Genomic DNA, 22712 nt, shown 5'->3' with positions numbered 1-22712 from the left:
CGTAATGTTTATTATTCTTATTTTTAGTGTTTCGTCGCAAAAAGGAGGTGCTTGGGATATTGGGAAGTCTGTGAAATTTGGCACGCAAGCCAGAATTTGCGAAAATTGCAGTCTGATTGGGGTGTCCAGCTGCAGTATAAAATATTGGCTCGCTAGCGCCCCCTATTGAGTAGCCCCAACATCAGGTTTCACCCAGCTGTATGAAAGTTGGTAGGTATGTGGAACGTGATGAGACGCACCAAAAATCCTCTTGGAAGTTTTCTCTAAACCAAACAGGAAGTCGGCCATTTTTACTTTTATGACGTTTTTTGTCCGTTTCAAGGCGTCATACTTTAACGAACTCCTCCCAGAGATTTGACCCGATTGACTTCAGATTCGGCTAGTCTGCTCTTGAGACCTTGGCTGTGAAAAGTTACTCAAAGATCAAAAAGTTATCGAACGATGTGGCCGTGGCGTGGCGTCAAAGAAACACCATTCGCCACGAAACAGGAAGTTGTTGTAACTCGGCCTTACATTGTCGAATCTGCTCCAAATCTCTCATATGTCATAACATCCTGACCCGGAACACATCTATATGATAATTTTGAATCATAGTGATAGCGCCACCTAGTGGCAACCGGAAGTTGTACGCTGCGTACTTTGACATCCTGCTCCTCACAGATTAATCAGATCCCTCTCAAATGTTGTCAAACAAGCCTTAAGACCTTGATAATGCTTCGTTGTGAAGATTGTAAGAAGTTACTGAAGGGCGGCGACGTGGCGGCTCGGCGAATTTCGATCCTTTGCCATGAACGAATAAACTGATGTAACTCGACTCCACATCATCAGATCTTTACCAGATGTCATGTGTTTGATTAGACTCCAGGCCTGACGACATCTGCAGGCCAATTTTGAATCATAGTCATAGCGCCACCTACTGGTAACAGGAAGTTAAAGTCTTTATACTTTGGCTTGTTTCTCTTAGTAGGTAAATCAAATCAATATCAAATTTGTTCCACACAAATACAAGAAGTTCATAATGCCAGATCATGAAGCTTTTGATGTTTCATCGAACGCTGTTGCCGTGGCGATGCAGTCTTCGCCGTGAACAACGAAGGTCATTTTGAGAGGCTAAAAATGCTCGAAACATAAGCAAACTTGGCAAGTAGATTTCAAGGCCGAAATGTAGTTACGGAATATGATTGTATTGGTTCAGAGTGGCAAATCGGCTCAATAGCGCCCCCTACAAAATTTCGACGAAGCAGCCCTCGCAGTACGTTTGACCTAGATGTATTAAAATGTGGTAGGAACATGTATCACATATGGACTTCAATAAAAGTCTCTTGGGGTTATGCTCTAAACCCAACCGGAAGTCAGCCATTTTGCATTTCTTATGAATTTTTTGTGTCGTTTTTGTCATTTCCAGGCGCTGCACTTTAACGAACTCCTCCTAGGGAATTAATCAGATCAACTTCAAATTTGGTCGGTACAGTCTAAAGACCTTTGTGATGAAAAGTTACTCAAAGCTTGTTGTTTCGTGAAAAGCTGTTGCCGTGGCGACGCATTCTTCGCCGTTAACAACGAAGGTCATTTTGAGAGGCTAAAAATGCTCGAAACATAACCTAACTTGGCAAGTAGATTACAAGGCCGAAATGTAGTTATGGAATATGATTTTATTGGTTCAGAGTGACAAATCGGCTCAATAGCGCCCCCTACAAAATTTCAACGAAGTAGCCCTCGCAGTACGTTTCACCTAGATGTATGAAATTTGGTAGGAACATGTATCACATATGGACTTCAATAAAAGTATATTGGGGCCATGCTCTAAACCTGCATGCAGTGTCTGACGGTCACAGAACTGAATGGCAGCATCAGCCAGAGTCCTCGCGCCGTCCGACGGTCGCGGACGTTCTCGGCCGCGCAGGCCGGAGTCCCGCCGGCACTCCGACGTGCATGCACCCCGACGTGCATATAGCGAGGGCCCGCTCATCGCTGCTCGCAGCTTTAATTATTATTATTATTATTATTTTATGTGTTTCGTCGCAAAAAGGAGGTGCTTGGGATATTGGGAATGTTGTGAAATTTGGCACGCAAGCCAGAATTTGCGAAAATTGCAGTCTGATTGGGGTGTCCAGCTGCAGTATGAAATATTGGCTCGCTAGCGCCCCCTATTGAGTAGCCCCGACATCAGGATTCACCCAGCTGTATGAAAGTTGGTAGTTATGTGGAACGTGATGAGACGCACCAAAAATCCTCTTGGCCGTTTTCTCTAAACCAAACAGGAAGTCGGCCATTTTTGCTTTTATGACGTTTTTTGACCGTTTCAAGGCGTCATACTTTAACGAACTCCTCCCAGAGATTTGACCCGATTGACTTCAGATTCGGCGAGTCTGCTCTTGAGACCTGGACAGTGAAAAGTTACTCAAAGATCAAAAAGTTATCGAACTATGTGGCCGTGGCATGGCGTCAAAGAAACACCATTCGCCACGAAACAGGAAGTTGTTGTAACTTGGCCGTACATTGTCGAATCTGCTCCAAATCTCTCATATGTCATAAGATCCTGACCCGGAACACATCTATATGATAATTTAGAATCATAGTGATAGCGCCACCTAGTGGCAACCGGAAGTTGTACGCTGCGTACTTTGACATCCTGCTCCTCACAGATTAATCAGATCCCTCTCAAATGTTGTCAAACAAGCCTTAAGACCTTGATAATGCTTCATTGTGAAGATTGTAAGAAGTTACTGAAGGGCGGCGACGTGGCGGCTCGGCGAATTTCGATCCTTCGCCATGAACGAATAAACTGATGTAACTCGACTCCACATCATCAGATCTTTACCAGATTTCACGTGCTTGATTAGACTCCAGGCCTGAAGACATCTGCAGGCCAATTTTGAATCATAGTCATAGCGCCACCTACTGGTAACAGGAAGTTAAAGTCTTGATACTTTGGCTTGTTTCTCTCAGTAGGTAAATCAAATCAATATCAAATTTGTTCCACACAAATACAAGAAGTTCATAATGCCAGATCATGAAGTTTTTGATGTTTCGTCGAACGCCGTTGCCGTGGCGATGCAGTCTTCGCTGTTAACAACGAAGGTCATTTTGACAGGCTAAAAATGCTCGAAACATAAGCAAACTTGGCAAGTAGATTACAAGGCCGAAATGTAGTTAGGGAATATGATTTTATTGGTTCAGAGTGGCAAATCGGCTCAATAGCGCCCCCTACAAAATTTCGACGAAGCAGCCCTCGCAGTACGTTTGACCTAGATGTATGAAATGTGGTAGGAACATGTATCGCATATGGACTTCAATAAAAGTCTCTTGGGGCTATGCTCTAAACCCAACCGGAAGTCTGCCATTTTGCATTTTTTATGAATTTCTCATGTCGTTTTTGTCATTTCCAGGCGCTGCACTTTAACGAACTCCTCCTAGGGAATTCATCAGATCAACTTCAAATTTGGTCGGTACAGTCTAAAGACCTTTGTGATGAAAAGTTACTCAAAGCTTGTTGTTTCGTGAAAAGCTGTTGCCGTGGCGACGGAATTTCGATCCTTCGCCATGAACGAATAAACTGATGTAACTCGACTCCACATCATGAGATCTTTACCAGATTTCACGTGTTTGATTAGACTCCAGGCCTGAAGACATATGCAGGCCAATTTTGAATCATAGTCATAGCGCCACCTACTGGTAACAGGAAGTTAAAGTCTTGATACTTTGGCTTGTTTCTCTTAGTAGGTAAATCAAATCAATATCAAATTTGTTCCACACAAATAGTTCATAATGCCAGATCATGAAGCTTTTGATGTTTCGTCGAACGCCGTTGCCGTGGCGATGCAGTCTTCGCCGTTAAAAACGAAGGTCATTTTGAGAGGCTAAAAATGCTCGAAACATAAGCAAACTTGGCATACACATTTAAAGCCCAAAATGTAGTTGTATAATATGATTTTATTGGTTCAGAGTGGCAAATCGGCTCAATAGCGCCCCCTACAAAATTTCAACGAAGCAGCCCTCGCAGTACGTTTCACCTAGAGGTATGAAATTTGGTAGGAACATGTATCACATATGGACTTAAATAAAAGTATATTGGGGCCATGCTCTGAACCTGCATGCAGTGTCTGACGGTCACGGAACTGAATGACAGCATCAACCAGAGTCCTCGCGCCGTCCGACGGTCGCGGACGTTCTCGGCCGCGCAGGCCGGAGTCCCGCCGGCACCCCGACGTGCATGCACCCCGACGTGCATATTGCGAGGGCCCGCTCATCGCTGCTCGCAGCTTTAATTATTATTATTAGGGCCCGAGCACCGACGTAGTCGGAGCGGAGGACCTATTGAATTTCGAATGTTTATTATTAGGGCCCGAGCACCGACGTAGTCGGAGCGGAGGACCTATTGAAACCGTAATGTTTATTATTATTAGGGCCCGAGCACCGACGTAGTCGGAGCGGAGGACCTATTGAAACCGTAATGTTTATTATTAGGGCCCGAGCACCGACGTAGTCGGAGCGGAGGACCTATTGAATTTCGAATGTTTATTCTTCTTATTCTTATTCTTAGTCTTTCGTCGCAAAAAGGAGGTGCTTGGGATATTGGGAATGTTGTGAAATTTGGCACGCAAGCCAGAATTTGCGAAAATTGCAGTCTGATTGGGGTGTCCAGCTGCGGTATGAAATATTGGCTCGCTAGCGCCCCCTATTGACTAGCCCCAACAGCAGGATTCACCCAGCTGTATGAAAGTTGGTACGTATGTGGAACGTGATGAGACGCACAAAAAATCCTCTTGGACGTTTTCTCTAAACCAAACAGGAAGTCGGCCATTTTTACTTTTATGACGTTTTTTGACCGTTTCAAGGCATCATACTTTAACGAACTCCTCCCAGAGATTTGACCGGATTGACTTCAGATTCGGCTAGTCTGCTCTTGAGACCTTGGCAGTGAAAAGTTACTCAAAGATCAAAAAGTTATCGAACTATGTGGCCGTGGCGTGGCGTCAAAGAAACACCATTCGCCACGAAACAGGAAGTTGTTGTAACTCGGCCGTACATTGTCGAATCTGCTCCAAATCTCTCATATGTCATAACATCCTGACCCGGAACACATCTATATGATAATTTAGAATCATAGTGATAGCGCCACCTAGTGGCAACCGGAAGTTGTACGCTGCGTACTTTGACATCCTGCTCCTCACAGATTCATCAGATCCCTCTCAAATCTTGACAAACAAGCCTTAAGACCTTGATAATGCTTCATTGTGAAGATTGTAAGAAGTTACTGAAGGGCGGCGACGTGGCGGCTCGGCGAATTTCGATCCTTCGCCATGACCGAATAAACTGATGTATCTCGACTCCACATCATCAGATCTTTACCAGATTTCACATGCTTGATTAGACTCCAGGCCTGAAGACAACTGCAGGCCAATTTTGAATCATAGTCATAGCGCCACCTACTGGTAACAGGAAGTTAAAGTCTTTATACTTTGGCTTGTTTCTCTTAGTAGGTAAATCAAATCAATATCAAATTTGTTCCACACAAATACAAGAAGTTCATAATGCCAGATCATGAAGCTTTTGATGTTTCGTCGAACGCCGTTGCCGTGGCGATGCAGTCTTCGCCGTTAACAACGAAGGTCATTTTGAGAGGCTAAAAATGCTCGAAACATAAGCAAACTTGGCATACACATTTAAAGCCCAAAATGTAGTTGTATAATATGATTTTATTGGTTCAGAGTGGCAAATCGGCTCAATAGCGCCCCCTACAAAATTTCAACGAAGCAGCCCTCGCAGTACGTTTCACCTAGATGTATGAAATTTGGTAGGAACATGTATCACATATGGACTTCAATAAAAGTATATTGGGGCCATGCTCTAAACCTGCATGCAGTGTCTGACGGTCACAGAACTGAATGGCAGCATCGGCCAGAGTCCTCGCGGCGTCCGACGGTCGCGGACGTTCTCGGCCGCGCAGGCCGGAGTCCCGCCGGCACCCCGACGTGCATATTGCGAGGGCCCGCCCATCGCTGCTCGCAGCTTTAATTATTCTTATTCTTATTAGGGCCCGAGCACCGACGTAGTCGGAGCGGAGGACCTATTGAATTTCGAATGTTTATTATTCTTCTTCTTCTTCCGCTTTCATGGCAAAAAGGAGGTGCTTGGGATATTGGGAATGTTGTGAAATTTGGCACGCAAGCCAGAATTTGCGAAAATTGCAGTCTGATTGGGGTGTCCAGCTGCGGTATGAAATATTGGCTCGCTAGCGCCCCCTATTGAGTAGCCCCAACATCAGGATTCACCCAGCTGTATGAAATTTGGTCGGTATGTGGAACGTGATGAGACGCACAAAAAATCCTCTTGGCCGTTTTCTCTAAACCAAACAGGAAGTCGGCCATTTTTGCTTTTATGACGTTTTTTGACCGTTTCAAGGCGTCATACTTTAACGAACTCCTCCCAGAGATTTGACCCGATTGACTTCAGATTCGGCTAGTCTGCTCTTGAGACCTTGGCAGTGAAAAGTTACTCAAAGATCAAAAAGTTATCGAACTATGTGGCCGTGGCGTGGCGTCAAAGAAACACCATTCGCCACGAAACAGGAAGTTGTTGTAACTCGGCCGTACATTGTCGAATCTGCTCAAAGTCTCTCATATGTCATAACATCCTGACCCGGAACACATCTATATGATAATTTTGAATCAAACTGATAGCGCCACCTAGTGGCAACCGGAAGTTGTACGCTGCGTACTTTGACATCCTGCTCCTAACAGATTAATCAGATCCCTCTCAAATGTTGTCATACAAGCCTTAAGACCTTGATAATGCTTCATTGTGAAAATTGTAAGAAGTTACTGAAGGGCGGCGACGTGGCGGCTCGGCGAATTTCGATCCTTCGCCATGAACGAATAAACTGATGTAACTCGACTCCACATCATCAGATCTTTGCCAGATTTCACGTGTTTGATTAGACTCCAAGCCTGAAGACATATGCAGGCCAATTTTGAATCATAGTCATAGCGCCACCTACTGGTAACAGGAAGTTAAAGTCTTTATACTTTGGCTTGTTTCTCTTAGTAGGTAAATCAAATCAATATCAAATTTCTTCCACACAAATACAAGAAGTTCATAATGCCAGATCATGAAGCTTTTGATGTTTCGTCGAACGCCGTTGCCGTGGCGATGCAGTCTTCGCCGTTAACAACGAAGGTCATTTTGAGAGGCTAAAAATGCTCGAAACATAAGCAAACTTGGCAAGTAGATTATAAGGCCGAAATGTAGTTACAGAATCTGATTTTATTGGTTCAGAGTGCCAAATCGGCTCAATAGCGCCCCCTACAAAATTTCGACGAAGCAGCCCTCGCAGTACGTTTGACCTAGATGTATGAAATGTGGTAGGAACATGTATCGCATATGGACTTCAATAAAAGTCTCTTGGGGCTATGCTCTAAACCCAACCGGAAGTCAGCCATTTTGCATTTGTTATGAATTTCTCATGTCGTTTTTGTCATTTCCAGGCGCTGCACTTTAACGAACTCCTCCTAGGGAATTCATCAGATCAACTTCAAATTTGGTCGGTACAGTCTAAAGACCTTTGTGATGAAAAGTTACTCAAAGTTTGTTGTTTCGTGAAAAGCTGTTGCCGTGGCGACGGAATTTCGATCCTTCGCCATGAACGAATAAACTGATGTAACTCGACTCCACATCATCAGATCTTTACCAGATTTCACGTGTTTGATTAGACTCCAGGCCTGAAGACATATGCAGGCCAATTTTGAATCATAGTCATAGCGCCACCTACTGGTAACAGGAAGTTAAAGTCTTGATACTTTGGCTTGTTTCTCTTAGTAGGTAAATCAAATCAATATCAAATTTGTTCCACACAAATAGTTCATAATGCCAGATCATGAAGCTTTTGATGTTTCGTTGAACGCCGTTGCCGTGGCGATGCAGTCTTCGCCGTTAACAACGAAGGTCATTTTGAGAGGCTAAAAATGCTCGAAACATAAGCAAACTTGGCAAGTAGATTACAAGGCCGAAATGTAGTTAGGGAATATGATTTTACTGGTTCAGAGTGGCAAATCGGCTCAATAGCGCCCCCTACAAAATTTAGACGAAGCAGCCCTCGCAGTACGTTTGACCTAGATGTATGAAATTTGGTGGGAACATGTATCACATATGGACTTAAATAAAAGTATATTGGGGCCATGCTCTAAACCTGCATGCAGTGTCTGACGGTCACAGAACTAAATGGCAGCATCAGCCAGAGTCCTCGCGCCGTCCGACGGTCGCGGACGTTCTCGGCCGCGCAGGCCGGAGTCCCGCCGGCACCCCGACGTGCATATTGCGAGGGCCCGCCCATCGCTGCTCGCAGCTTTAATTATTATTATTTTATGTGTTTCGTCGCAAAAAGGAGGTGCTTGGGATATTGGGAATGTTGTGAAATTTGGCACGCAAGCCAGAATTTGCGAAAATTGCAGTCTGATTGGGGTGCTCAGCTGCGGTATGAAATATTGGCTCGCTAGCGCCCCCTATTGAGTAGCCCCAACATCAGGTTTCACCCAGCTGTATGAAAGTTGGTAGGTATGTGGAACGTGATGAGACGCACAAAAAATCCTCTTGGCCGTTTTCTCTAAACCAAACAGGAAGTCGGCCATTTTTGCTTTTATGACGTTTTTTGACCGTTTCAAGGCGTCATACTTTAACAAACTCCTCCCAGAGATTTGACCCGATTGACTTCAGATTCGGCTAGTCTGCTCTTGAGACCTTGGCAGTGAAAAGTTACTCAAAGATCAAAAAGTTATCAAACTATGTGGCCGTGGCGTGGCGTCAAAGAAACACCATTCGCCACGAAACAGGAAGTTGTTGTAACTCGGCCGTACATTGTCGAATCTGCTCAAAATCTCTCATATGTCATAACATCCTGGCCCGGAACACATCTATATGATAATTTTGAATCAAAATGATAGCGCCACCTAGTGGCAACCGGAAGTTGTACGCTGCGTACTTTGACATCCTGCTCCTCACAGATTAATCAGATCCCTCTCAAATGTTGTCAAACAAGCCTTAAGACCTTGATAATGCTTCGTTGTGAAGATTGTAAGAAGTTACTGAAGGGCGGCGACGTGGCGGCTCGGCGAATTTCGATCCTTCGCCATGAACGAATAAACTGATGTATCTCGACTCCACATCATCAGATCTTTACCAGATTTCACATGCTTGATTAGACTCCAGGCCTGAAGACATCTGCAGGCCAATTTTGAATCATAGTCATAGCGCCACCTACTGGTAACAGGACGTTAAAGTCTTGATACTTTGGCTTGTTTCTCTCAGTAGGTAAATCAAATCAATATCAAATTTGTTCCACACAAATACAAGAAGTTCATAATGCCAGATCATGAAGTTTTTGATGTTTCGTCGAACGCCGTTGCCGTGGCGATGCAGTCTTCGCCGTTAACAACGAAGGTCATTTTGACAGGCTAAAAATGCTCGAAACATAAGCAAACTTGGCAAGTAGATTACAAGGCCGAAATGTAGTTAGGGAATATGATTTTATTGGTTCAGAGTGGCAAATCGGCTCAATAGCGCCCCCTACAAAATTTCGACGAAGGAGCCCTCGCAGTACGTTTGACCTAGATGTATGAAATTTGGTGGGAACATGTATCACATATGGACTTAAATAAAAGTATATTGGGGCCATGCTCTAAACCTGCATGCAGCGTCTGACGGTCACAGAACTAAATGGCAGCATCAGCCAGAGTCCTCGCGCCGTCCGACGGTCGCGGACGTTCTCGGCCGCGCAGGCCGGAGTCCCGCCGGCACCCCGACGTGCATATTGCGAGGGCCCGCCCATCGCTGCTCGCAGCTTTAATTATTAGGGCCCGAGCACCGACGTAGTCGGAGCGGAGGACCTATTGAAACCGTAATGTTTATTAGGGCCCGAGCACCGACGTAGTCGGAGCGGAGGACCTATTGAAACCGTAATGTTTATTATTATTCTTATTCTTATTATTATTATTTTATGTGTTTCGTCGCAAAAAGGAGGTGCTTGGGATATTGGGAATGTTGTGAAATTTGGCACGCAAGCCAGAATTTGCGAAAATTGCAGTCTGATTGGGGTGTCCAGCTGCGGTATGAAATATTGGCTCGCTAGCGCCCCCTATTGAGTAGCCCCAACATCAGGTTTCACCCAGCTGTATGAAATTTGGTAGTTATGTGGAACGTGATGAGACGCACAAAAAATCCTCTTGGACGTTTTCGTTAAACCAAACAGGAAGTCGGCCATTTTTGCTTTTATGACGTTTTTTTACCGTTTCAAGGCATCATACTTTAACGAACTACTCCCAGAGATTTGACCCGATTGACTTCAGATTCGGCTCGTCTGCTCTTGAGACCTTGGCAGTGAAAAGTTACTCAAAGATCAAAAAGTTATCGAACTATGTGGCCGTGGCGTGGCGTCAAAGAAACACCATTCGCCACGAAACAGGAAGTTGTTGTAACTCGGCCGTACATTGTCGAATCTGCTCCAAATCTCTCATATGTCATAACATCCTGACCCGGAACACATCTATATGATAATTTAGAATCACAGTGATAGCGCCACCTAGTGGCAACCGGAAGTTGTACGCTGCGTACTTTGACATCCTGCTCCTCACAGATTAATCAGATCCCTCTCAAATGTTGTCAAACAAGCCTTAGGACCTTTATAATGCTTCATTGTGAAGACTGTAAGAAGTTACTGAAGGACGGCGACGTGGCAGCTCGGCGAATTTCGATCCTTCGCCATGAACGAATAAACTGATGTAACTCGACTCCACATCATCAGATCTTTACCAGATTTCACGTGTTTGATTAGACTCCAGGCCTGAAGACATCTGCAGGCCAATTTTGAATCATAGTCATAGCGCCACCTACTGGTAACAGGAAGTTAAAGTCTTTATACTTTGGCTTGTTTCTCTTAGTAGGTAAATCAAATTAATATCAAATTTGTTCCACACAAATACAAGAAGTTCATAATGCCAGATCATGAAGCTTTTGATGTTTCGTCGAACGCCGTTGCCGTGGCGATGCAGTCTTCGCCGTTAACAACGAAGGTCATTTTGAGAGGCTAAAAATGCTCGAAACATAAGCAAACTTGGCACGTAGATTACAAGGCCGAAATGTAGTTATGGAATATGATTTTATTGGTTCAGTGTGGCAAATCGGCTCAATAGCGCCCCCTACAAAATTTCGACGAAGCAGCCCTCGCAGTATGTTTGACCTAGATGTATGAAATGTGGTAGGAACATGTATCACATATGGACTTAAATAAAAGTCTCTTGGGGCCATGCACTAAACCCAACCGGAAGTCGGACATTTTCAATTTCTTATGAATTTCTAGTGTCGTTTTTGTCATTTCCAGGCGCTGCACTTTAACGAACTCCTCCTAGGGAATTAATCAGATCAACTTCAAATTTGGTCGGTACAGTCTAAAGACCTTTGTGACGAAAAGTTACTCAAAGCTTGTTGTTTCGTGAAAAGCTGTTGCCGTGGCGACGCATTCTTCGCCGTTAACAACGAAGGTCATTTTGAGAGGCTAAAAATGCTCGAAACATAAGCAAACTTGGCAAGTAGATTACAAGGCCGAAATGTAGTTATGGAATATGATTTTATTGGTTCAGAGTGGCAAATCGGCTCAATAGCGCCCCCTACAAAATTTCAACGAAGCAGCCCTCGCAGTACGTTTCGCCTAGATGTATGAAATTTGGTAGGAACATGTATCACATATGGACTTCAATAAAAGTGTCTTGGGGCCATGCTCCAAACCTGCATGCAGTGTCTGACGGTCACAGAACTGAATGGCGGCATCAGCCAGAGTCTTCGCGCCGTCCGACGCTCGCGGACGTTCTCGTCCGCGCAGGCCGGAGTCCTGCCGGCACCCCGACGTGCATATTGCGAGGGCCCGCCCATCGCTGCTCGCAGCTTTAATTAGGGCCCGAGCACCGACGTAGTCGGAGCGGAGGACCTATTGAATTTCGAATGTTTATTATTATTAGGGCCCGAGCACCGACGTAGTCGGAGCGGAGGACCTATTGAAACCGTAATGTTTATTATTATTCTTATTCTTAGTCTTTCGTCGCAAAAAGGAGGTGCTTGGGATATTGGGAATGTTGTGAAATTTGGCACGCAAGCCAGAATTTGCGAAAATTGCAGTCTGCTTGGGGTGTCCAGCTGCGTTATGAAATATTGGCTCGCTAGCGCCCCCTATTGAGTAGCCCCAACATCAGGTTTCACCCAGCTGTATGAAAGTTGGTAGGTATGTGGAACGTGATGAGACGCACCAAAAATCCTCTTGGAAGTTTTCTCTAAACCAAACAGGAAGTCGGCCATTTTTGCATTTATGACGTTTTTTGACCGTTTCAAGGCGCCATACTTTAACGAACTCCTCCCAGAGATTTGACCCGATTGACTTCAGATTCGGCGAGTCTGCTCTTGAGACCTTGGCAGTGAAAAGTTACTCAAAGATCAAAAAGTTATCAAACTATGTGGCCGTGGCGTGGCGTCAAAGAAACACCATTCGCCACGAAACAGGAAGTTGTTGTAACTCGGCCGTACATTGTCGAATCTGCTCAAAATCTCTCATATGTCATAACATCCTGACCTGGAACACATCTATATGATAATTTAGAATCATAGTGATAGCGCCACCTAGTGGCAACCGGAAGTTGTACGCTGCGTACTTTGACATCCTGCTCCTCACAGATTCATCAGATCCCTCTCAAATGTTGTCAAACAAGCCTTAACACCTTGATAATGCTTCGTTGTGAAGATTGTAAGAAGTTACTGAAGGGCGGCGACGTGGCGGCTCGGCGAATTTCGATCCTTCGCCATGAACGAATAAACTGATGTAACTCGACTCCACATCATCAGATCTTTACCAGATGTCATGTGTTTGATTAGACTCCAGGCCTGACGACATCTGCAGGCCAATTTTGAATCATAGTCATAGCGCCACCTACTGGTAACAGGAAGTTAAAGTCTTTATACTTTGGCTTGTTTCTCTTAGTAGGTTAATCAAATCAATATCAAATTTGTTCCACACAAATAGAAGAAGTTCATAATGCCAGATCATGAAGCTTTTGATGTTTCGTCGAACGCCGTTGCCGTGGCGACGCAGTCTTCGCCGTTAACAACGAAGGTCATTTTGAGAGGCTAAAAATGCTCGAAACATAAGCAAACTTGGCAAGTAGATTACAAGGCCGAAATGTAGTTATGGACTATGATTGTATTGGTTCAGAGTGGCACATCGGCTCAATAGCGCCCCCTACAAAATTTCAACGAAGCAGCCCTCGCAGTACATTTCACCTAGATGTATGAAATTTGGTAGGAACATGTATCACATATGGACTTAAATAAAAGTATATTGGGGCCATGATCTAAACCTGCATGCAGTGTCTGACAGTCACAGAACTGAATGGCAGCATCAGCCAGAGTCCTCGCGCCGTCCGACGGTCGCGGACGTTCTCGGCCGCGCAGGCCGGAGTCCCGCCGGCACCCCGACGTGCATATTGCGAGGGCCCGCTCATCGCTGCTCGCAGCTTTAATTATTATTATTTTTAGTGTTTCGTCGCAAAAAGGAGGTGCTTGGGATATTGGGAATGTTGTGAAATTTGGCACGCAAGCCAGAATTTGCGAAAATTGCAGTCTGATTGGGGTGTCCAGCTGCGGTATGAAATATTGGCTCGCTAGCGCCCCCTATTGAGTAGCCCCAACATCAGGATTCACCCAGCTGTATGAAAGTTGGTAGGTATGTGGAACGTGATGAGATGCACAAAAAATCCTCTTGGCCGTTTTCTCTAAACCAAACAGGAAGTCGGCCATTTATGCTTTTATGACGTTTTTTGACCGTTTCAAGGCGTCATACTTTAACGAACTCCTCCCAGAGATTTGACCCGATTGACTTCAGATTCGGCTAGTCTGCTCTTGAGACCTTGGCAGTGAAAAGTTACTCAAAGATCAAAAAGTTATCGAACTATGTGGCCGTGGCGTGGCGTCAAAGAAACACCATTCGCCACGAAACAGGAAGTTGTTGTAACTCGGCTGTACATTGTCGAATCTGCTCAAAATCTCTCATATGTCATAACATCCTGACCCGGAACACATCTATATGATAATTTAGAATCATAGTGATAGCGCCACCTAGTGGCAACCGGAAGTTGTACGCTGCGTACTTTGACATCCTGCTCCTCACAGATTAATCAGATCCCTCTCAAATGTTGTCAAACAAGCCTTAAGACCTTGATAATGCTTCATTGTGAAGATTGTAAGAAGTTACTGAAGGACGGCGACGTGGCGGCTCGGCGAATTTCGATCCTTCGCCATGAACGAATAAACTGATGTAACTCGACTCCACATCATCAGATCTTTACCAGATTTCACGTGTTTGATTAGACTCCAGGCCTGAAGACATCTGCAGGCCAATTTTGAATCATAGTCATAGCGCCACCTACTGGTAACAGGAAGTTAAAGTCTTTATACTTTGGCTTGTTTCTCTTAGTAGGTAAATCAAATCAATATCAAATTTCTTCCACACAAATACAAGAAGTTCATAATGCCAGATCATGAAGCTTTTGATGTTTCGTTGAACGCCGTTGCCGTGGCGATGCAGTCTTCGCCGTTAACAACGAAGGTCATTTTGAGAGGCTAAAAATGCTCGAAACATAAGCAAACTTGGCAAGTAGATTAAAAGGCCGAAATGTAGTTACAGAATCTGATTTTATTGGTTCAGAGTGCCAAATCGGCTCAATAGCGCCCCCTACAAAATTTCGCCGAAACAGCCCTCGCAGTACGTTTGACCTAGATGTATGACATTTGGTAGGAACATGTATCACATATGGACTTCAATAAAAGTATATTGGGGCCATGCTCTAAACCTGCATGCAGTGTCTGACGGTCACAGAACTGAATGGCAGCATCGGCCAGAGTCCTCGCGGCGTCCGACGGTCGCGGACGTTCTCGGCCGCGCAGGCCGGAGTCCCGCCGGCACCCCAACGTGCATGCACCCCGACGTGCATATTGCGAGGGCCCGCTCATCGCTGCTCGCAGCTTTAATTATTCTTATTTTTAGTGTTTCGTCGCAAAAAGGAGGTGCTTGGGATATTGGGAAGTCTGTGAAATTTGGCACGCAAGCCAGAATTTGCGAAAATTGCAGTCTGACTGGGGTGTCCAGCTGCGGTATGAAATATTGGCTCGCTAGCGCCCCCTATTGAGTAGCCCCAACATCAGGTTTCACCCAGCTGTATGAAATTTGGTCGGTATGTGGAACGTGATGAGACGCACAAAAAATCCTCTTGGCCGTTTTCTCTAAACCAAACAGGAAGTCGGCCATTTTTACTTTTATGACGTTTTTTGACCGTTTCAAGGCGTCATACTTTAACGAACTCCTCCCAGAGATTTCACCCGATTGACTTCAGATTCGGCTAGTCTGCTCTTGAGACCTTGACAGTGAAAAGTTACTCAAAGATCAAAAAGTTATCGAACTATGTGGCCGTGGCGTGGCGTCAAAGAAACACCATTCGCCACGAAACAGGAAGTTGTTGTAACTCGGCCGTACATTGTCGAATCTGCTCCAAATCTCTCATATGTCATAACATCCTGACCCGGAACACATCTATATGATAATTTTGAATCATAGTGATAGCGCCACCTAGTGGCAACCGGAAGTTGTACGCTGCGTACTTTGACATCCTGCTCCTCACAGATTAATCAGATCCCTCTCAAATGTTGTCAAACAAGCCTTAAGACCTTGATAATGCTTCATTGTGAAGATTGTAAGAAGTTACTGAAGGGCGGCGACGTGGCGGCTCGGCGAATTTCGATCCTTCGCCATGAACGAATAAACTGATGTATCTCGACTCCACATCATCAGATCTTTACCAGATTTCACATGCTTGATTAGACTCCAGGCCTGAAGACATCTGCAGGCCAATTTTGAATCATAGTCATAGCGCCACCTACTGGTAACAGGAAGTTAAAGTCTTTATACTTTGGCTTGTTTCTCTTAGTAGGTAAATCAAATCAATATCAAATTTGTTCCACACAAATACAAGAAGTTCATAATGCCAGATCATGAAGCTTTTGATGTTTCGTCGAACGCCGTTGCCGTGGCGATGCAGTCTTCGCCGTTAACAACGAAGGTAATTTTGACAGGCTAAAAATGCTCGAAACATAAGCAAACTTGGCAAGTAGATTACAAGGCCGAAATGTAGTTACAGAATCAGATTTTATTGGTTCAGAGTGCCAAATCGGCTCAATAGCGCCCCCTACAAATTTTCGACGAAGCAGCCCTCGCAGTACGTTTGACCTAGATGTATGAAATGTGGTAGGAACATGTATCGCATATGGACTTCAATAAAAGTCTCTTGGGGCTATGCTCTAAACCCAACCGGAAGTCAGCCATTTTGCATTTTTTATGAATTTCTCATGTCGTTTTTGTCATTTCCAGGCGCTGCACTTTAACGAACTCCTCCTAGGGAATTCATCAGATCAACTTCAAATTTGGTCGGTACAGTCTAAAGACCTTTGTGATGAAAAGTTACTCAAAGCTTGTTGTTTCGTGAAAAGCTGTTGCCGTGGCGACGGAATTTCGATCCTTCGCCATGAACGAATAAACTGATGTAACTCGACTCCACATCATCAGATCTTTACCAGATTTCACGTGTTTGATTAGACTCCAGGCCTGAAGACATCTGCAGGCCAATTTTGAATCATAGTCATAGCGCCACCTACTGGTAACAGGAAGTTAAAGTCTTGATACTTTGGCTTGTTTCTCTTAGTAGGTAAATCAAATCAATATCAAATTTGTTCCACACAAATAGTTCATAATGCCAGATCATGAAGCTTTTGATGTTTCGTCGAACGCCGTTGCCGTGGCGATGCAGTCTTCGCCGTTAACAACGAAGGTCATTTTGAGAGGCTAAAAATGCTCGAAACATAAGCAAACTTGGCATACACATTTAAAGCCCAAAATGTAGTTGTATAATATGATTTTATTGGTTCAGAGTGCCAAATCGGCTCAATAGCGCCCCCTACAAATTTTCGACGAAGCAGCCCTCGCAGTACGTTTGACCTAGATGTATGAAATGTGGTAGGAACATGTATCGCATATGGACTTCAATAAAAGTCTCTTGGGGCTATGCTCTAAACCCAACCGGAAGTCAGCCATTTTGCATTTTTTATGAATTTCTCATGTCGTTTTTGTCATTTCCAGGCGCTGCACTTTAACGAACTCCTCCTAGGGAATTCATCAGATCAACTTCAAATTTGGTCGGTACAGTCTAAAGACCTTTGTGATGAAAAGTTACTCAAAGCTTGTTGTTTCGTGAAAAGCTGTTGCCGTGGCGACGGAATTTCGATCCTTCGCCATGAACGAATAAACTGATGTAACTCGACTCCACATCATCAGATCTTTACCAGATTTCACGTGTTTGATTAGACTCCAGGCCTGAAGACATCTGCAGGCCAATTTTGAATCATAGTCATAGCGCCACCTACTGGTAACAGGAAGTTAAAGTCTTGATACTTTGGCTTGTTTCTCTTAGTAGGTAAATCAAATCAATATCAAATTTGTTCCACACAAATAGTTCATAATGCCAGATCATGAAGCTTTTGATGTTTCGTCGAACGCCGTTGCCGTGGCGATGCAGTCTTCGCCGTTAACAACGAAGGTCATTTTGAGAGGCTAAAAATGCTCGAAACATAAGCAAACTTGGCATACACATTTAAAGCCCAAAATGTAGTTGTATAATATGATTTTATTGGTTCAGAGTGGCAAATCGGCTCAATAGCGCCCCCTACAAAATTTCAACGAAGCAGCCCTCGCAGTACGTTTCACCTAGATGTATGGAATTTGGTAGGAACATGTATCACATATGGACTTAAATAAAAGTATATTGGGGCCATGCTCTGAACCTGCATGCAGTGTCTGACGGTCACGGAACTGAATGACAGCATCAACCAGAGTCCTCACGCCGTCCGACGGTCGCGGACGTTCTCGGCCGCGCAGGCCGGAGTCCCGCCGGCACCCCGACGTGCATGCACCCCGACGTGCATATTGCGAGGGCCCGCTCATCGCTGCTCGCAGCTTTAATTATTATTAGGGCCCGAGCACCGACGTAGTCGGAGCGGAGGACCTATTGAAACCGTAATGTTTATTATTATTAGGGCCCGAGCACCGACGTAGTCGGAGCGGAGGACCTATTGAATTTCGAATGTTTATTATTCTTATTATTATTATTATTTTATGTGTTTCGTCGCAAAAAGGAGGTGCTTGGGATATTGGGAATGTTGTGAAATTTGGCACGCAAGCCAGAATTTGCGAAAATTGCAGTCTGATTGGGGTGTCCAGCTGCAGTATGAAATATTGGCTCGCTAGCGCCCCCTATTGAGTAGCCCCGACATCAGGATTCACCCAGCTGTATGAAAGTTGGTAGTTATGTGGAACGTGATGAGACGCACCAAAAATCCTCTTGGCCGTTTTCTCTAAACCAAACAGGAAGTCGGCCATTTTTGCTTTTATGACGTTTTTTGACCGTTTCAAGGCGTCATACTTTAACGAACTCCTCCCAGAGATTTGACCCGATTGACTTCAGATTCGGCGAGTCTGCTCTTGAGACCTTGACAGTGAAAAGTTACTCAAAGATCAAAAAGTTATCGAACTATGTGGCCGTGGCGTGGCGTCAAAGAAACACCATTCGCCACGAAACAGGAAGTTGTTGTAACTCGGCCGTACATTGTCGAATCTGCTCCAAATCTCTCATATGTCATAACATCCTGACCCGGAACACATCTATATGATAATTTAGAATCATAGTGATAGCGCCACCTTGTGGCGACCGGAAGTTGTACGCTGCATACTTTGACATCCTGCTCCTCAAAGATTAATCAGATCCCTCTCAAATGTTGTCAAACAAGCCTTAAGACCTTGATAATGCTTCATTGTGAAGATTGTAAGAAGTTACTGAAGGGCGGCGACGTGGCGGCTCGGCGAATTTCGATCCTTCGCCATGAACGAATAAACTGATGTAACTCGACTCCACATCATCAGATCTTTACCAGATTTCACGTGTTTGATTAGACTCCAGGCATGAAGACATCTGCAGGCCAATTTTGAATCATAGTCATAGCGCCACCTACTGGTAACAGGAAGTTAAAGTCTTGATACTTTGGCTTGTTTCTCTCAGTAGGTAAATCAAATCAATATCAAATTTCTTCCACACAAATCCAAGAAGTTCATAATGCCAGATCATGAAGCTTTTGATGTTTCGTCGAACGCCGTTGCCGTGGCGATGCAGTCGTCGCCGTTAACAACGAAGGTCATTTTGAGAGGCTAAAAATGCTCGAAACATAACCAAACTTGGCAAGTAGATTACAAGGCCGAAATCTAGTTACGGAATATGATTTTATTGGTTCAGAGTGGCAAATCGGCTCAATAGCGCCCCCTACAAAATTTCGACGAAGCAGCCCTCGCAGTACGTTTGACCTAGATGTATGAAATGTGGTAGGAACATGTATCGCATATGGACTTCAATAAAAGTCTCTTGGGGCTATGCTCTAAACCCAACCGGAAGTCAGCCATTTTGCATTTTTTATGAATTTCTCATGTCGTTTTTGTCATTTCCAGGCGCTGCACTTTAACGAACTCCTCCTAGGGAATTCATCAGATCAACTTCAAATTTGGTCGGTACAGTCTAAAGACCTTTGTGATGAAAAGTTACTCAAAGCTTGTTGTTTCGTGAAAAGCTGTTGCCGTGGCGACGCATTCTTCGCCGTTAACAACGAAGGTCATTTTGAGAGGCTAAAAATGCTCGAAACATAAGCAAACTTGGCAAGTAGATTACAAGGCCGAAATGTAGTTAGGGAATATGATTGTATTGGTTCAGAGTCGCAAATCGGCTCAATAGCGCCCCCTACAAAATTTCAACGAAGCAGCCCTCGCAATATGTTTGACCTAGATGTATGAAATGTGGTAGGAACATGTATCACATATGGACTGAAATAAAAGTATGTTGGGGCCATGCTCTGAACCTGCATGCAGTGTCTGACGGTCACAGAACTGAATGGCAGCATCAACCAGAGTCCTCGCGACGTCCGACGGTCGCGGACGTTCTCGGCCGCGCAGGCCGGAGTCCCGCCGGCACCCCGACGTGCATGCACCCCGACGTGCATATTGCGAGGGCCCGCCCATCGCTGCTCGCAGCTTTAATTATTATTATTTTACCAGTTTGATGGCAAAAAGGAGGTGCTTGGGATATTGGGACGTTTGTGAAATTTGGCACGCAAGCCAGAATTTGCGAAAATTGCAGTCTGATTGGGGTGTCCAGCTGCGGTATGAAATATTGGCTCGCTAGCGCCCCCTATTGAGTAGCCCCGACATCAGGTTTCACCCAGCTGTATGAAAGTTGGTAGTTATGTGGAACGTGATGAGACGCACAAATAATCCTCTTGGAAGTTTTCTCTAAACCAAACAGGAAGTCGGCCATTTCTGCTTTTATGACGTTTTTTTACCGTTTCAAGGCGTCATACTTTAACGAACTCCTCCCAGAGATTTGACCCGATTGACTTCAGATTCGGCTAGTCTGCTCTTGAGACCTTGGCAGTGAAAAGTTACTCAAAGATCAAAAAGTTATCGAACTATGTGGCCGTGGCGTGGCGTCAAAGAAACACCATTCGCCACGAAACAGGAAGTTGTTGTAACTCGGCCGTACATTGTCGAATCTGCTCCAAATCTCTCATATGTCATAACATCCTGACCCGGAACACATCTGTATGATAATTTAGAATCATAGTGATAGCGCCACCTAGTGGCAACCGGAAGTTGTACGCTGCGTACTTTGACATCCTGCTCCTCACAGATTAATCAGATCCCTCTCAAATGTTGTCAAACAAGCCTTAAGACCTTGATAATGCTTCATTGTGAAGATTGTAAGAAGTTACTGAAGGGCGGCGACGTGGCGGCTCGGCGAATTTCGATCCTTCGCCATGAACGAATAAACTGATGTAACTCGACTCCACATCATCAGATCTTTACCAGATTTCACGTGTTTGATTAGACTCCAGGCCTGAAGACATCTGCAGGCCAATTTTGAATCATAGTCATAGCGCCACCTACTGGTAACAGGAAGTTAAAGTCTTTATACTTTGGCTTGTTTCTCTTAGTAGGTAAATCAAATCAATATCAAATTTGTTCCACACAAATACAAGAAGTTCATAATGCCAGATCATGAAGCTTTTGATGTTTCGTCGAACGCCGTTGCCGTGGCGATGCAGTCTTCGCCGTTAACAACGAAGGTCATTTTGAGAGGCTAAAAATGCTCGAAACATAAGCAAACTTGGCAAGTAGATTACAAGGCCGAAATGTAGTTACAGAATATGATTTTATTGGTTCAGAGTGGCAAATCGGCTCAATAGCGCCCCCTACAAAATTTCGACGAAGCAGCCCTCGCAGTACGTTTGACCTAGATGTATGAAATGTGGTAGGAACATGTATCGCATATGGATTTCAATAAAAGTCTCTTGGGGCTATGCTCTAAACCCAACCGGAAGTCACCTACTTTGCATTTCTTCTGAATTTCTAGTGTCGTTTTTGTCATTTCCAGGCGCTGCACTTTAACGAACTCCTCCTAGGGTATTAATCAGATCAACTTCAAATTTGGTCGGTACAGTCTAAAGACCTTTGTGATGAAAGTTACTCAAAGCTTGTTGTTTCGTGAAAAGCTGTTGCCGTGGCGACGTAATTTCGATCCTTCGCCATGAACGAATAAACTGATGTAACTCGACTCCACATCATCAGATCTTTACCAGATTTCACGTGTTTGATTAGACTCCAGGCCTGAAGACATATGCAGGCCAATTTTGAATCATAGTCATAGCGCCACCTACTGGTAACAGGAAGTTAAAGTCTTGATACTTTGGCTTGTTTCTCTTAGTAGGTAAATCAAATCAATATCAAATTTGTTCGACACAAATAGTTCATAATGCCAGATCATGAAGCTTTTGATGTTTCGTCGAACGCCGTTGCCGTGGCGATGCAGTCTTCGCCGTTAACAACGAAGGTCATTTTGAGAGGCTAAAAATGCTCGAAACATAAACAAACTTGGCATACACATTTAAAGCCCAAAATGTAGTTATAATATGATTTTATTGGTTCAGAGTGGCAAATCGGCTCAATAGCGCCCCCTACAAAATTTCAACGAAGCAGCCCTCGCAGTACGTTTCACCTAGATGTATGAAATTTGGTAGGAACATGTATCACATATGGACTGAAATAAAAGTATGTTGGGGCCATGCTCTGAACCTGCATGCAGTGTCTGACGGTCACAGAACTGAATGGCAGCATCAACCAGAGTCCTCGCGCCATCCGACGGTCGCGGACGTTCTCGGCCGCGCAGGCCGGAGTCCCGCCGGCACTCCGACCTGCATGCACCCCGACGTGCATATAGCGAGGGCCCGCTCATCGCTGCTCGCAGCTTTAATTATTATTATTAGGGCCCGAGCACCGACGTAGTCGGAGCGGAGGACCTATTGAATTTCGAATGTTTATTATTATTATTATTAGGGCCCGAGCACCGACGTAGTCGGAGCGGAGGACCTATTGAATTTCGAATGTTTATTATTCTTATTATTAGGGCCCGAGCACCGACGTAGTCGGAGCGGAGGACCTATTGAATTTCGAATGTTTATTATTCTTATTATTATTATTATTA

Source organism: Melanostigma gelatinosum (genome assembly GCF_949748355.1).
Source record: "Melanostigma gelatinosum genome assembly, contig: SUPER_1_unloc_1, whole genome shotgun sequence".
NCBI lineage: Eukaryota > Metazoa > Chordata > Actinopteri > Perciformes > Zoarcidae > Melanostigma > Melanostigma gelatinosum.
The sequence above is the reverse complement of the archived record's forward strand: the minus strand, read 5'-3'. Positions refer to the sequence as shown.